Here is a 16,573-nt window from a genome sequence, read left to right as displayed (position 1 = left end):
TTTATGTTTTATTAGTTTAGGGTTGACTACAATTGAAAGAGGAAAAAAGCAAGAAAAGCTAAGAGTACATTTTTGCGGCACTGTGCTAATAGCTGTTACTATGTTAATCAGTCACTGGGCCAGTGACTGCTTAACTTTACGCGTCTTTTCATCAATTTCCGTGACTGGAGCTCTTGAAGCCCAGTGACTGAAAAGGTCACTGGCGACATCAAACAACGACTCAGCAACGCAAGAACATCAACTAAGCTGACTGGTATCCCACAAGAATATTTAGTGACCTCTTCAGTGACTGGGCCAGCGACACAAAAATGCGCTCTAACATTTCCGTTCATATTTTTCATATTTTAACTTTGAACTCTTGGCAATGGACAAATGTTATACATAACCATCATACTAAAAACAAAATTGATACCAAAACTTTCATTATCTTAAATCCTATGCGATCTTTAGCAAAATCACTATCTAATTTCACTTTTTTTTCTTACTTAAATTTATGTTAAATCATTACATAAATTGAATTTGGGCGGCCCTTCCTCATTTTAGTTATTTTGTTCCCACTAATTTTAGATTGTAAATGTGCTTTCACGCTGATACTCTAAATGCTCGTTTTTTATTATAAAGGTGCTTTCATATTAATACTTAAAATGCTAGTTGACTACTCCTATGCCATAGTCCCTGGAAACATCTCAAAGAAAAATTTACTGGGAGTGGCGAGAGTTCTCGTGACACTTTTTCTATTCAGGTTGTGATAAACAGATTAGATGATATAGCTGTCTTATTGTTTTTCCATTAGTTTTTGCCAAATAAATTATTTGAAAGAGTTATTGTCTGAACCACTAATAGTTGTGTTTATCATAGGATCATCAATTGCTACGATATATGTTCGTGGCATTCTCTTCAGCATTTTCGGAGAAAAGAAAAGTTTCAAGCACCTTAATGCACTGTAATAATCTAGATAGTCCTTTTTATGGAAAAACAGGATGAAACACTCTAAATGTAGACGAGTATTGCTGTCCCTTTTTTTTCCGTTTTCTCAAAAGAAAAAAAAACTGAAGGTTTTTCCTCTTTTTTCCGCTCCTTTTTCGCGCTATGAACAAAGACTGCTCAGAAAAAAAGAGACGAAAGAACTCTTTGGGACGAGTTCCCATTTTATACAGTAAGCACCATTTGCGTTTTAGCAGGTTTTCAGGAGGGGGGCTGGAAAGTTGACAAGAGTGGAAGTGCTGCGCAAAGCCGGAAATCAGCACCAACTAAGTAAAATCAAAATTTCTTTTTTTATAGTTGATAGATAGCATTAGATCTGAGATTTCAGGTTGGTGAATTCAAAGATACGGGAAACCACGCGGGGTTGATCCCAAGCGGATTGGTCAATATTTTCAATTTGAAAAGCTTGTGGATATGAGCGAGAGCGACGCGAAGCGTTGCGAGGGCCAAAGTTTTCGGAAATGACACTTTTTGTACAAAATTGACACTATTTTGCAACCCAAATTGGCACAAAAAAACCAGCTGAGTGGCAACCCTGATCACAAGTTTGTAAATAAATTCACATTCTGAGTTTTTTCAAACTTTTATGTGAAAATCCTGTCACATTAATGATACTTATTTGGGACCTCAAGCTAATTAGCACAATCGGCCTGGTTAGTAGTTGTTATATTTTTCCAACTCAGCTTTTTGATGTTGGAGATTACTGAAAGAATTGTCTAGTTTGTGCCCTTTCTGAGCTTTTCAATTAGGCTAGTTTAGAGGTATATAGTCATATTCTAAAAAAGCCAAGTTTCTTACTTTAAAACATGCAGAATAATCATAGTTAATACATTTTGCATGCAGGCTTACTGCACTTTACCCCTAAACTCCCCTGATGTACAAACATGTAGTCTAAATTAGCCTATACATTTCCTATCTACATTTCAATTATTTCAACAGGTGTACCTTTAAATTGAATCAACTTTGACTAAACAAGAACCAGTTTTGAAACAAGAAATGGTGGCTGAATATACCCTATTCCAAATATATAACTGGAACTAAAATAGTATTTCTGTATAATATGTATAATGATCCTAGTCTTGGTTGTTCTAGTTCTGTTTTAAATATGGTTCTAAAACATTCATGAATATCTTAAGAGATAGGCACACATAGCTGATTTCAGGAACTGATTTCAGCAAGGGTGTATTCCACATTGAGTGATTATAATTAATGATGTTAAGAGGTGGGGCTTAGTGACATTTTTTACTGATTAATCATCATTAATTACATTCTAGACAAGGAATTTAATAGGGCTTTAGGCATGTATTTAATCATATTTAATGATTATTGTAAATTAATGATGATTAATCACCAAAAAACATCACTAAGCCCTCTTAGCATCATTAATTATAATCACTTGACATGGAATACACCCTTGCTGAAATTGGTTACTGAAATAAGCTACATGTGCCTAGTCCTTTAGAACCACTATATTAACAGAGTATATACCCCCACCCCCTAATGTGTAAATATAGGCTATACCAAAAATTGCATTCTGAATCTAAATATAACCTAATGAACTTTACCCTACCCCTAAATATATCCAAATCAGGCTATATATTTGGACATTGAGGGGTTGAGGGTAACATTCATTTGTGATGCAAATGAAGGTTATATTTAGATATGCTCAATCCCAATTTATGAGGTTATTAAGATCTGCAAATACCTTTCCTAAATATAGAAAAGACCCAGACCATTTAGAAAAGAACCCTATCTAGGGGCAGAACAGCAACATTTATCTACCCAACCTAGTCTTCAGGGGAGCTTAAAAGGGAGCAAGTAGTAGGTAGGCCTATAACTACATTATTTAGCCTCAAGACAGCTGTCCTTCATCATGCATTCTCAGTTCCATTGACATCTCCCTAGTATGCTATGCTGATGACACGCTAAATCTCAGCCAGACACTTAACTGCCTTTCGGAAATATTCTCATGTCTGCAGTCCAATTACAAGAAAGTTGGTCTGAGATTTAACTCTCAAAAGTTGGAAGTCTTGCTTTACAATTAGAAGAATGACCCTCCTACTAATGTCACACTAGGTGATTGCTCAGTAAAACCTGTTGATAAAATAGTATATCTGGGGCTGCCAATAGGCACCACATTACAGCATACCTGCTCCCTCCTGATCTCAAAATCTTGAATGGCAAATTTCCAGCTCCTTTACTTTGATTGTTAAATCCACTCTGAGATTTAACCATCCAGTACTGGCAAGTATTTACAACTCTACTGCTCTGCCACATATATTATGTATAACCGTTTTTTGGAAATTATTGGCAAACCATGAAAAGTCTAAAATCTGCTCTTTTTTTCTGTTTTGCCAAGTACCTACTAAAACTGCTACCTTGGACAAAAAATAGTTCTCTGATTTGGTGCTACAACCTTGCAGACCCAAATCTAGCTGTTGAGATACTTATTAACCAGCAAAAAATAAAACCAGCAATTCTAAAGCACAAGTGGGCAAGTTTGCTTGCTTAATTTTCCCTCTTGTTTCCTTTTTTTTTTTAGAAGTTGTTGTCCTTGTTGCTATTTTCAAAGAAGTTGTTGTTTCTGGTGTAATTTTTGAGTATTTCATCTTTCCCTTTCCTCTTTTTGTACTATTTTGTATACTATTTAAGAAGTTGGTGCTTTTGTTGTTATTTTTTTAGTATGTTTTCTTTTTGTTTCCTTTTTTTTGCATTTTTGTATGCTCTGTCATTGTACATTTACTGTATACAATGGGGTTTCAATATATTATTATTATTATAGACCTGTCAAGTAGACAAATTTCTAAGACTTAGAAATCAGAAGATGGTTAATATAGAAGCTTGGTAACACCTTCCTGGAGTATGTTTTTAGCTCTGGACTCATTACTGAAAGTTTGATTTTCCTAACCTAACCCCTTTTCAAGATAGAAAAAGTAGCTAAACTAGAATTTTACCCAGTTTTCTTTTCCCTGGTTTCATTTCTGAAAAATGCAATTCCTTATATTTAAGGAGAATTTTAAGCCATGTCAATGGGTATTTTCTAAATTTGGGAAATGTATTTGCAGATCCTTGAAACCTTATATAATGGGATTGAGTAAAGTTGTGAAGCTGATCACAGTTTTTTTTTATCATCATTGAAGCAGAAGCTCTGTTTTGCAAGGTTTCACGTTCATAACACTAAGAGTCTTAAAGGTCATCAAAGGTTACTGCCCTCTAGAGGGAGAAGGAGTGGAGGTAGGTTCTTCAAAGTGCCCTCTCAAGACATACTTTGGGTCTGTAGACCCATCCCTGAAAGTTTTATTTTTCCAAACCTAAACCCTTTCCAAGATAGCAAAAAGTTGCTAAACTAGAATTTTACCACAAAGAGTAGGCTTATATAAAATTTTATTTATACCTGACTAGTAGGAAAATTCAAGATGAAATGTATTAAAAGCAAGATCTAATAGCCAACTGGTTGGCTACATTCTATGACTGTTGCCTCTTCCTGAATATATTGGCTAGTGATGCCTCTGGTTGGTACCATACCAAGTCCCTGGGAAGTAATATACTTTTATTTCTTAGTCCCATTATGTTACCTTTGTACAATTCCATCTTAGGGCAACTGTTCTATAATTGCTTCAAATTTTCTATTTTCTTTTACCTTTTTCTTATCCTTCAATGATAACTCAACCCCAAAAACAAAAAAAAAAGATCTAAAATAAATTGAAATGTAAAAATAAATGCCATAGTATAATCTATACCATATAAAATTTTCGAATACAGGTAGAATATTCAAATATTCTTTCTTTTCTTCATTATTTTTATTTGCCATAGACCTACTTTCTTTGTGGCTGCTGAATTTTGTATGCGGGGGAGTATTTTTCAGGGGTAATATGCCTAGCACCCAATTGTAACTGAAGAGAAGACCATATTTGAAAAAAAGGGTTCAATGGAAATCCACTACCCTTGTTTTTATAGTATTTTCTTATCAGAAGCATCTTCATTGAAGGACTATGCCACTTTTTCCTAACTTTCAAAATTTCTCAACTATAAAATAGGTATAGAATTACAGCTTTGTCTTTTTAATTTTCTAATGGTGCCAGAGTATTTGACTGGGTAAAGGGGAAGTTAAAATTTAATCTACAAGGAATTTGCAGCAAGAAATAATGAGACTCAACCACAACTACACTATATAAATTCAACAAAATTGATTTAATAATGAAGTATTAAGTTTAAAACCGATGTTTTAACTGTTCCTTGTACCCAAAAACCATAGAAAGAAATTGTCATTTTCAAGGGTCCAAAAATGGCTTAAAGTTGAATTTGAAAGAAAAACAATATTCAGAAAGAGCATAACAAATGACATCAAGCGGTTTGTTTACTTAATTTGTAGGTCAAAAATATGGACTGCTCCATTCTTACCAGATAAACTATATGCATGCATGTTTTCAAAAGGACATATGAGCAATATCTTAGGTAGTGCTACCATAGATAGCAATATCATAAAAAATTTTAAATGAGCTAATTTGACTGGAAAAAATTCTATTGCCCTTTCTAAGAGTTACAAGTGGTTAAAGGACAAGCAACCCTCTTTCCAAACCCATTTTTTTCAAAATATATCCAATCCAAATTTTGAGATAGCTAAAAGAATCAAATAGACATAGATTGACAGATTAATATACAAATAATGATATTTTTTTTCTCAAATTCTTAATAATTATTGATTTATTTAAGTTAAAACATTTGAAATGTTTTATTTCCAGTAAAGTGCAAATTATTTTCTGGTCTTTAGAAGGCATGAAGAATGTGGATTGACAATTCAATATACATATACTGATATTCATTCCCTAAGGTCTTAATAATTTTCCATTTATTAAGTTAAAATATTTAAAATTTATTTTCTTTTTCTGTAAAGTGCAAATCATGTTTTGGTCTTCAAAAGGCTTTTGGAAAGGTGTCAGTCCTAGCCTTGTTAATTTCTGGTTGTTTTGAGTTTGACTTGGTTATTTATATTAATGTCTGTTTGTTTTTGGTTTCACTTGTTTATTGATTCTGACTTAATGTAGTTTTACACTTGGAAGATTATTTGACTTTATTTATGTCACAATTTGGTTTAATGAAACTTTTTACTTTTCTTGGAAAAACTTACTTTTCTTGAAAAGGTATTTTGAATTAATCATAGGCAGCACAATAGCGCTGGCTAAGTAAAGAGCAATATTGGCACAATGTATTAATTTTTTTTTTTGCTTTTAGACTAGAATACTTTTTATAGAAAGAGTTGTCACAGAAACTTCAAAAAGGGCTCATTATTTAGAGAGCTAGTGCCCTTTTTAATAGTCAAAAGTCATTGGAGGGTAGATGTCCTCCCCCCTCCCATGCTCTTTATTACCTATGAAACAAAGAAGAGAAGATATAATAAATGAAAAAAAAACATCAAAAAGCTGAGCAAAATGAGATTAGTGTCTGCCAGAGAAACAACATGAACAGAAAGTAAGCTAACACTTTTACAAGGACCTCTGCTGAGTCGTCCTCAGTGCAAAAAACAAACAAACTAGCCTTCTTCCAAAAAACTTCAGCCTTCTGAAGTAGACTTCAAAAGAACCAAATAAACACTAAATAAAAATAAACCAGAATAAATGAAAGACATGTTCACCAATAGGATTGTGCAAAAATTCTCTGCTTAGCAATTGAATTAGCTTCCCCATAGACTCAATTTTCATTGAAAATGTGGACAGGTGGTTTTACTTTAAAATGAGGAAAAATTCTATTTGAATCATTTAAAATTAAGTAATTATAAATTCGTTTTATGCAAATATCTCCAGTGTCTATTTATAGCAAAATTCCTATTTATATATTTTTTAATCTCAATTGCCTCTAAAAGATTGTGGTAGATCATTTACAAAAAAATAAAAAAGGTGAGCAAAATGAGTGTAGTGTCAGTCAGAGGAACAACATGAACTGAGAGTAAGCTAATATTTTGCCAAGGACCTCTGCCAAGTTGCCCTCAGTGCAAAAAAAAAACAAACAAACTAGGCTTTTCCTTCCAAAAAATTTCAGCCTTCTGAAGTAGACTTCACAAGAGACAAATAAACACTAAATAGAAATAAACCAAAATAAATGAAAAACACATTCACCAATTGGATTGTGTGAAAATTCTCTGCTTAGCAATTGACTTAGCTTCCCTACAGACGCAATTTTCATTGAAAATGTGGACAGGTGGTTTCACTTTAAAATGACAAAAAATCTTATTTGAATCATTTAAAATTAAGTAATTATAAAAATGGATTTATGCAAAGATCTCCAGTGTCTCTATTTGTAGCAAAATTCCTATTTATATATTTTTTAATCTCAAATGCCTCTAAAAGATTGTGATAGACCATTTAAACTAGATATTAAAATTGCTTCCTCATAAAGAACTAAATGCTATGGACTTTTGAAAATATGGAGGGCCATAGAAGAACGTTGATGATCAACAAATCTGTGTGTTATTGTTAAGTTTAAATTATTGATTATTCCCTCAAATTGTGAGTCAAAGACATTTTTCCAAGCCTAGTGTGTTATTTTACTTATTAATAGACCCTAAAGTGTTAGGGTCTGGTGTACCTGCTTTAAGTAAAATCCCTTAAACTGCCGGGGTCAGGTGAGCAGAGATCAATGCTTCCCTTGCTGAGTAAGCTTCAAAGATGCTGCAATCACCTCCAAAAGCACCAGCAAGCCCCAAAAGAAGCAAAAGCAAACCAATGAAAACGACCCATAAAATCAACCCCAGGAAATGCTAGTATTCAACAAACTGATTCACCAGCAAGAAAACAAAAAATTTCAGAGCTTCCACCATCCCCACCTCTCCCAAATTATCATATTGTATCAAATAAAAAGAAAAACAGAACACCTTTTGTAACAGATGATCATGTATTAATCAGAAAAGCAATTTTTAAGTAGCCAGAGTTAACTTTGAGCTTAGTGTCCAAAAATCAGGCACAGCAGAACTTTATCTCCAAGATGCTGTAGGAAGTGATAAAGTTATTCAAAACTCTAGTTTAATTCAGCTTTCTAACTCAGGAATTGAAGCCGCAAAACTCATTGGAGAAAAGAAATTTCAATACATATTTTGTGGAATTGATCTTTCTTTAGAAGCACAAGAAATCAAATATTAGTTATTGGACTCATAAGGAAGAACTCTTACCATCACTAATAGGAATAAGCTTAACAAAAGAAATGGAGAAAGCTTGACGCCAAGTAAGTCAATCTTGGTTGCAATGACAACTGACCTCAAGCATCATGTACATCTATATTGAAAAAAAAATCCCTTTCAAGCCCAACAAGGCCAAGCCTTTATACTGCATCAAATGTCATGTACATGGCCACGCTAAAAACAATTGTCAGCAAATAAATCCCTCCTGCTCCAAATTTGGAAGAGACAACCATAACTCAACATCCTGTCCTGAGCTATATTGCAAAAACTGTAAGACCATAGGACATAGTGCATTTCAAAAAGATCTGCCCTACCCATCATCAATAAGCAGAGATTCTGAGAATCTCAACTGAGCAAAACATTCCTTTCTTTATCCCTTGCAGCAAAAATACCTAAGACTCCAAAGCCAAGTGCTGTCCCCACCCAAATTAAAGAGGTGCAGAAAACCCCCAACATCCAAGCTTATCATTATGCAAGCACTTCTTATGCAAACGCCTTCATGAGTAAAAACAATAGTGCATACGTTCCAGGAATAACCCAGTTATCCAAAGGTAAGACCTGGCAAAATCAAAACACAGCTTCAACACTTGAAGCTACTGATCAGATGAATAGTTCCAAATTCCAAAAGCTGGGCACATTTTTGACTCTAAATCACCTCATCTCAACAGCAAGTCAAAGCTATTCTAACAAGGAAAGCAATTACCACACTTTTAGGCCATGAAATTTGGAGACAAGCAAATACCAAATTTGAAAAATTTAGGAATGAAGTGGCCTTTCCTCCTGGTTTTCAAAAAGTAGTAAACAAGTCCAGACAGAACAAAGAACCAAGGCCTTCTCAAGTCATCATTCCTCTGGTCTTAAGGAAGAGACATCCAAAAAGACAAATATACTGCAAAGAGACAATGCTCCCTTAGTGACAATGTTCCTTCAGTGACAAGGGATGATAACTCAGAATTTATGTCTTCAGCAGAAGAAAACATGGAGGGAATATTTACCAGCCATGAATAGTTTCAAGATTTTGCAATGGAACATCATGTCTCTAAATAGTTTAAAACTAAATGAACTAATTGAATACATAATTAGCCTTAATTTTCATCTTGTTTGCCTCCAGGAAACAAAGTTACACTGTCTCAGGCAAGTAGTTATATGTGGATTCCATCTTTATAGAAAGGATAGATCAACTGGAAGGAAAGGAGAGGGAGTGGCAATCCTCCTAAAAAAGGATGTACCACATTCAGCAATAGCCCCAAGAGAGTACCTGAATGAGATTGATGTGGTCAGAGTGAATTTAAATCTCCAAGATAGACATCCCTTAAAAGTCTCGTCCTTTTATAATCCTAATGACAGCAATGATATTAAAACTGGACTTGAAGAAGAAACAAGAGATAAAAACGCTGTCATTTTAGGTGACTTTAATGTTCATAGCCCTATATGGGGTAAAATTGTGTACACTCCAGCATTGCAGGTGAGAATATAGAAGAATTTATCCTCACCTCTAACAATTTCATAGTGCTAACTCTGCATGGCTTCCCCACCTACTACAATGCCAGGAATAGTACCTCATCAATGATTCATATGCAGATTGGTCCCACATGGCTTGAGTCTGAAATTCAAATTTCTCTTGTCCCAGATCTTCAGACCAGCCAAACTACAACCCTTATCAAAACTCATGCAGGAAAATACTCTCCTGTTCCACCAATAATGAGATTCAATCTAAAGACGGCAAACTGGACACTCTTCAAAAACATTAGATAGCACAGATTGCTCTACTATCAGCCTAGAGGAAGATATTTAAATTAAAGCTAAAAAACTAAGTGACACTCATTACAGCAGCAGCAAACTCAATCAAGAAATTCTCTGACCAAATGCCTGTTTCTTCATTAAAGAAGTCTAACAAAATCTGGTGGAGTCAGGACTGCAGAAGTGCAGTTCTAAGTAAAAAGAAAGCAAAAAACTTTCCCAGAGGCATCCAAGCTAAGAAACTCTCATTGCTCTTAGGAAGGCTGAAGCTTTAGTGAAGAAAACAGTTTTGAAGGCCAAGTGCTTGGCTTGGAATGAATTTTCATCCAAAATTGACCATAATGTTCCTTCAAGTAAAATTCATTTGTTTATAAATCAAATGGCTGGCAATAATAAAACTTGCAATTCAAAGATTCCCTGTCTTACAACAACAGGAACCACTTTAAAAACCAACAAAGGCATTACTGAAGTATTTGCTATTCATTTCAACAAAGAGGTCCCCATAGTGCATAGAGGAAGGCCTAGAGTGTGCAAGTTGCATGAGAAAACAAGTTTCAAGAAGGAACTTGCATGTATGTTTGCCAAATCTGAGCTAAAGGAGGCTATAAGGTTGTCAAATTCCTTTTCAGCATCAGGAGAAGATAAAATAAGCATCCAATGGATCATAAATGCAGGAAAAGTTTTTATGATGCCTTACTTCATGTATATAAGTACACATGGATTACAAAAATATTCCCAAGGATATGGAAACAGGCCATTATAATCCCAATTAGAAAATAGTGTAAACTTCCAGATTTAATCAATTACTACAGGCCTATCTCACTAATGCCAGTCCTTGGAAAACTTTTTGAAAAGATGCTACATAGGAGGTTAGAATGGGTTGTGGAAATTAATAGAATTTCACCTAATTCCCAGGCTGGCTTTCATAAGAGGCGTAATACTGTAGAAAATGTAATCCAGCTTGAAGAAGCTGTAAGAAATGCAATAAATAGTGGTAATAATAGTCTCAGTTGACTTTGAATCAGCTTTTGACCATGTTTCCAAGTATCTCATTTGTCAAATTCTAAAAGGGATGGATTTCCCAGATGGAGTCATTAAGTTCCTTTTCAATTATCTATCTGATAGAAGCTACAAGGTCCGGGTGCAAAATGAGCTATCCAGTATTTCAGCAATGCATGTTGGACTCCCACAGGGGTCCATACTTAGCCCCCTTCTTTTTCCAGGTGCAGAATGAGCTATTCAGTATTTCAGCAATGCATGTTGGACTCCCACAGGGGTCCATACTTAGCCCCCAACTTTTCTTATGAGTTTTAAGTGAGCCTCAGTTCAGCAGTGATTCAATATCCAGGCTTGAATTCGCAGATGACTTAGTTCTTTGGTCAGCAGATAGAGATATAAATATTATTGCCAATAATATTAACGTAGCATTAGACGAGTTAAAAGCCTTTTTGCTGCATTTTCCCTACCTATCCCCAAGTCTAAGACAAATGCTATCATATTCCACATAAAAAAGTCCGCCATACCACCAAAATTATTCGTCAATAATATGGAAATAGAATATGCTGCAGCACCTAAATTTCTAGGAGTACCTGGATCCAAGACTGACTTGGCAAAATCAAATCCAATGTGTAAAAAATTCATTTATGCAAAGATTACTCATCCTTAAGCACCTGGTGCGGTCAAAGTGGACTAATTCCAAAGAAATACTCTTTGATTTTTACAAGAGGTTTATTCGTTCAATGATTGAGTATGCCATTCAATCATATGTAGAATGTAGTAAGACAAGTCTTGCCAAGTTAGAAACAATCCAAAATATTGCTAGCAAAATTGCCCTAGGGCTTCATGCTCAGTGACCCTCCTCTAATAAAGTGAAACACTTAACCAGCGTGCCCTCTATTTTAGAAAGATAGAATACGCCAATCATCAAATATTACAGCAAGATACAAGCTAGAGGTCACAAGCATGATAATTTTCTGCTCAATTTTGCCAATGACATCTACAAGGTCATGGAAAACATTTAACGAGCTTGTCCCATCTTGGAAACGTGACTCACCCTCTTCCAGTCATTTTCTTGTCCCCCCAGGATGGCAAATGTCACCTCCAAGTGTTTCACTAGAGTTGATACCCATGCAAAAGACAAATTACCAGCCAATCCAAATTTGGACACTTTTTCATGAGAAAATGTCCACTTTGTATCCAGGTTCTCTCCAAATTTACACTGATGGCTTGGTTAAAGGCAGCAAATGCAGCTCTGCATCTATTATCCCAAGTTATTCACTGAATTTAAAAACCAGACTTCCTGACAATACTTTCATCCTCACTGCTGAGCTATTGGCAATAAAAGAGGCTTTAAAGGTCATCAATATTAATCCACCAGCTTCCAAAAGAGTAGTTTTGCTCTCAGACTCCAAAGGTGCCCTTCAGTTCATTGATAATATCCATTGGAGTGCTATGGATACAGACCTGAGGACAATCAGATATCCATTAATCAGTCTCCAAAATAGCCTTATTGAAGTCTAGTTCCAGCATATCGCCAGCCACCAAGGCATCAAATATAATGAGGCAGTGGACCAGCTAGCTAGTAGCACCTTGAATATTCCAATTAATCCCAATTTGAAGGCCCAGACCTTCAGAGACATACTCAGAAGAAGAGTTCCTTCAAAGACAAAAATGCCCATTCCATCCTTATTTCCATCACGGGCAGATAACATTCTTGATTATAGAATCAAAAGCAACTCTTTGATCCTGAGAAAAGAGGAGTTTATTTGGCAAAAACAAGCCAATAAATATTGCAGACTTTGCAACTCATTTCCAGAATCCTTGAAACTCCTGATTTTAAAATATCTTTAACATAATTTAATTCATATTCTATATGATTTTGTGAAGAAATTTTTAGAATTCTGTTTACTAAAGAAATTACTACCCCTCTTCTTAAAGAAGAAGGGTGGTTTGACAAGAAATGCAGATAATGATTGCTGTGTGTAGGCTTCCTAAATATTGAAACTTTTGAAAAATATTGAAGTTCTAGTGTAAATCTAGTGTCACGTCCATGTTCACAAACAGATAAAATATTGTCAACAAAGTGGAACCAGAAAGAATGTTTCAAGGGGAAACTATTCAAAGCAGAATTCTCTATGAAGTCCATGTCAAAATTTGCCAAATATGGAGAAAAAACGGTTCCCATCAGTAAACCCATAATTTGAAGAAAAAATTTGTCTCGAAACCTAAAATACAAAGAAAATTTGTTGCAAATACCAACAAGCGTCATTGTTGTGTCAATTTCTAAGGTCTTGGTTTTCATTTTTAGGTTCAAAAGGCCAGTTTTTACTTCTTTTTTGGCGCTGAGGATGACTTGGTGGAGGTACTTGTCAAAAAAATATTTGCTTATTTCCTTTCATGTTGTTCCACTTGCTGACACTACCCTCGTTTTTCTCTGCTTTTTAATTTTTTTTTCCACTATTTATATTTTCTTCTTTGTTTCATAGGTCATGTATAGCCAGTGTGGTCTTAAAATGTATTTACACTCTTTACCCCCCCCCCCACCCCACACACACATTGTATTTTCCCAAAATGCATCCAATAGAAATTTTAAGACAGCCATTTTATTCAAAATATTCCAAACATCATATGGTAAGGCTTTTGGGGTTGAAACAAACCCCCAGAGTCTGGGAGCAAGGGTTGTAAGTTATGCACTGGGGGTATTTACGGTAGGCCTATTTGTAGAAGGGATTGTATAAACTTGAGGGGAGGCACACTTGTTTGAAAATTGGAAGTTCTAGCTCCCCTTTAAGAGTAAAAAGTGATGGAGGGAAATTAGCCCCCTCCCCAACTATCTTTCTTGGCACTTGGGACTTTGATTGGCTCAAAACCTCCTGTAAAGGAAAGCTGGAAGTTACTCTTTCCTTAGATTACTGCCAAGATTGATCATCCCATTGTTTAATTCTTGCACCAAACCAGATGCTAAATTCAAGTGCTTACTCTATAGAATGCTTTGGAATAGCTGTTGGAACCAAGTCAAAAGGTCCAGAGTAAGGTTAATACTATACAAAGTAGCTGTAATAGCTATTCCTACAATCACGTAAATGCATATTGTTCTGTAGAGCTTCCTTGTATTTTGCTACCATTTGTCGAACCAACAAGCTAGACATGAAAGCACACAGTCTTGTTGAATTTTCTTAATGTTGGCACACAAAGAACACAATTACTTGAAGGACAGGCTTGCTATAAGTTTTTTTTTTTATTCTGGGAAGTCTTCCTGGAGTATGTTTTAGATAAAAGTTTCCCTGCAAAATCATTCAAAAGAAGATTTAATGGTCAGTTAAAACCTCGTGATAAAGCAATGTTACTAATGTGGTCCTCAAGCATCAGGATCAAACAGTTTGTGGTAACAAACTGTAAGTAAGAAGCAACCCAGCTCAATACTGACCAAAACTCTAAAAAACAGAACTTATACAGATACATACATCAAAAGGATTGGTTTATTATGCTGATTTCAAATACAAGGTCTAATCAAAAAGTAACAAGACTGTTAAAAAATATACATATTTATTAGATAAAGCTATTTATATTCAATATCCTTCAAAATATGCTCCTTCTGAGTCTATACATGTTCTCCAATGTTCCTGCTATTTTTGAAAACAGTTCAGAAAGTCATTTTTAGAAACTCCTCTTAGCTGCTCCATCGTATTGTTTTATTTCATCTACATCTTGCAAATGTTTACCTTTTAGCACCATTTTTATATTTTGAGGTACAAAAAAAATCACATGACTCTAGGTCTGGTGAATAGGGGAGGTTGACAATTTTCTTTGCACAAAGCCTTGTAAACGGTGAAGAACATCAATGTAATACTCCTTTGTTATGGTCTGTCCTTTTGGAGTATACTCATTGTGAAAAACACCTGGGCTGTAAAAAAAAAGTCATCATAGCCTTCACTTGAAGATTTGAATATTCGATATACATCGTTATTGCAATGACGTTGTCACACTTATGTGGAAAAATTGAAGATTTTCATGTATGGAGAAGTCTATATTAAATTGCTTAACAGCAAAAAACTGGTAATTGCAAAAATATTTGTATGTATTTTGACAAGGGATTACAACAATTCAAAAGCTTTAAAAAAGAAAACAAAAAGTTTGAAGCTTAGTAGAACTTGTTGTTAGAAATCGAACTTGTGGTAATAATCAAATATCTTTGAATAGACATCAATATGAAAATACATTTAATTGTGTAAAGAGCAAGAAACTGGTAAGTGCAAAAAAATTTGTATATATTTTAACAAGGGATTACAACAATTCAAAAACCTTAAAAAAATAAAACGAAAAGTTTGAAGTTTAGTAGAAATCGTTGTTAGAAAAATATCATTACCGAATTTCTTTTCTTATAAGTATAAGCAATGCCTTTTTAAACATGAAAAAAAGTTGAAAATTTTTTAAGTTCAGGTCAGAATCAATAAAGTTATTATGTAAACTGCAAAAGTATTTACGGTGCCTGAGCAATAATTTTATTCAAACTAGAAAACACTGTTTTAATTCAAACTAGAAAAACACATGAAAATTTTAAGATTAGTTTTTTCGTAAGATAAAATCAACTCGCTAGGTGATCAAACAGTTCGTGGTAACGAACTGTAAGTAAGGAGCGACCCGGCTCAATGGTAACCGAAACTATAGAAAACGGGTTTTTGATACCAATGGATACATCAAAAGAATCAGATTTCAATTCTAATTTTAAATAGAAAGTTTTCATCAAGATTAGTGCTACCCAGACAAATCTAAGTGCATGAAAAAATGCGGATTTTTTTCGAAAAAAGGTAGAAACACACACTCAAAATTCTAGAACCTTAATGAACGCCATAACATCATAGTCATAGCATCAATGAGCTCTCCTGAAGAGGTTTCAAGCTCCCATCTACAAAAATGTGGATTTTTGCATTTTTTGCCAGAAGAAAGATCACGGATGCGCGTGTATTTATTTGTTTATTTGTTTGTTTGTTTTTGTTTTTTTTTTCCCAGGGGTGATCGTATTGACCCAGTGGTTCTAGAATATCGTGGGAAGGCTCACTGGAACGGAAATTAAAAGTTATAGTGCCCTTTTCAATTGACCAAAAAAAATGGAGGGCAACTAGGCCCCCTCCCACGCTCATTTTTTTCCCAAAGTCACCCGATCAAAATTTTGAGATAGCCATTTTGTTCAGCATGGTCGAAAATATGATAAAAATGTCTTTTAGGATGACTTGATCCCCCAAAGTCCCCAGGGGGAGGGCTGAAAGTTATGAACTTTACTCAATGTTAACATATAGTATTGGTTATTGGGATGTATACAGACTTTTTCAGAGGAGATTTTTTCTGGTTGGTGGGGGACGGAGAGGGTCGGGGGCTATATGGAAGGATCTTTCCATGAAGGAAGTTTTCATGGGGGAAGGGAAATTGCCATGAAGGGGGCGCCGGACTTGCCAGCATTATTTATTGGTTATTGGGAAGTATACAACCATTTTCAGGAAGGATTTTTTCTGGAGGGGGGGGCTAGAGGAGGGGATTACTCTGGAGAATATTTCCGTGGAGGATGTTTCTTTGGGGTAAGGGACATTTCTATGAAGGGGGCGCCGGATTTTCAAGCATTATTTAAGAAACGATCAGAAGTTAAATAAAAAAAAACAAGTTTTTTCAACTGAAATGTAAGAA

General features: G+C 34.9%; 1 protein-coding gene across 1 annotated transcript in view; it reads left to right on the top strand.

Annotated features, from left to right (window-relative positions):
- The first annotated feature begins 1,544 nt into the window (after positions 1–1,544).
- LOC148941744 (uncharacterized) overlaps positions 1,545–16,573 on the top strand; it is a 40,317-nt gene continuing 25,288 nt past the window's right edge. The window contains exon 1 of the mRNA XM_089104067.1: positions 1,545–1,637. The gene's annotated coding sequence lies outside the window, so the exon portion shown is untranslated. The remainder of the gene's footprint in view (positions 1,638–16,573) is intronic.

The sequence above is a fragment of the Artemia sp. Qi Xiang Cuo genome, chromosome 18 (genome assembly GCF_049724085.1).
Source record: "Artemia sp. Qi Xiang Cuo chromosome 18, ASM4972408v1, whole genome shotgun sequence".
NCBI lineage: Eukaryota > Metazoa > Arthropoda > Branchiopoda > Anostraca > Artemiidae > Artemia > Artemia sp. Qi Xiang Cuo.
This window is presented reverse-complemented; position numbering and strand designations above follow the sequence as displayed.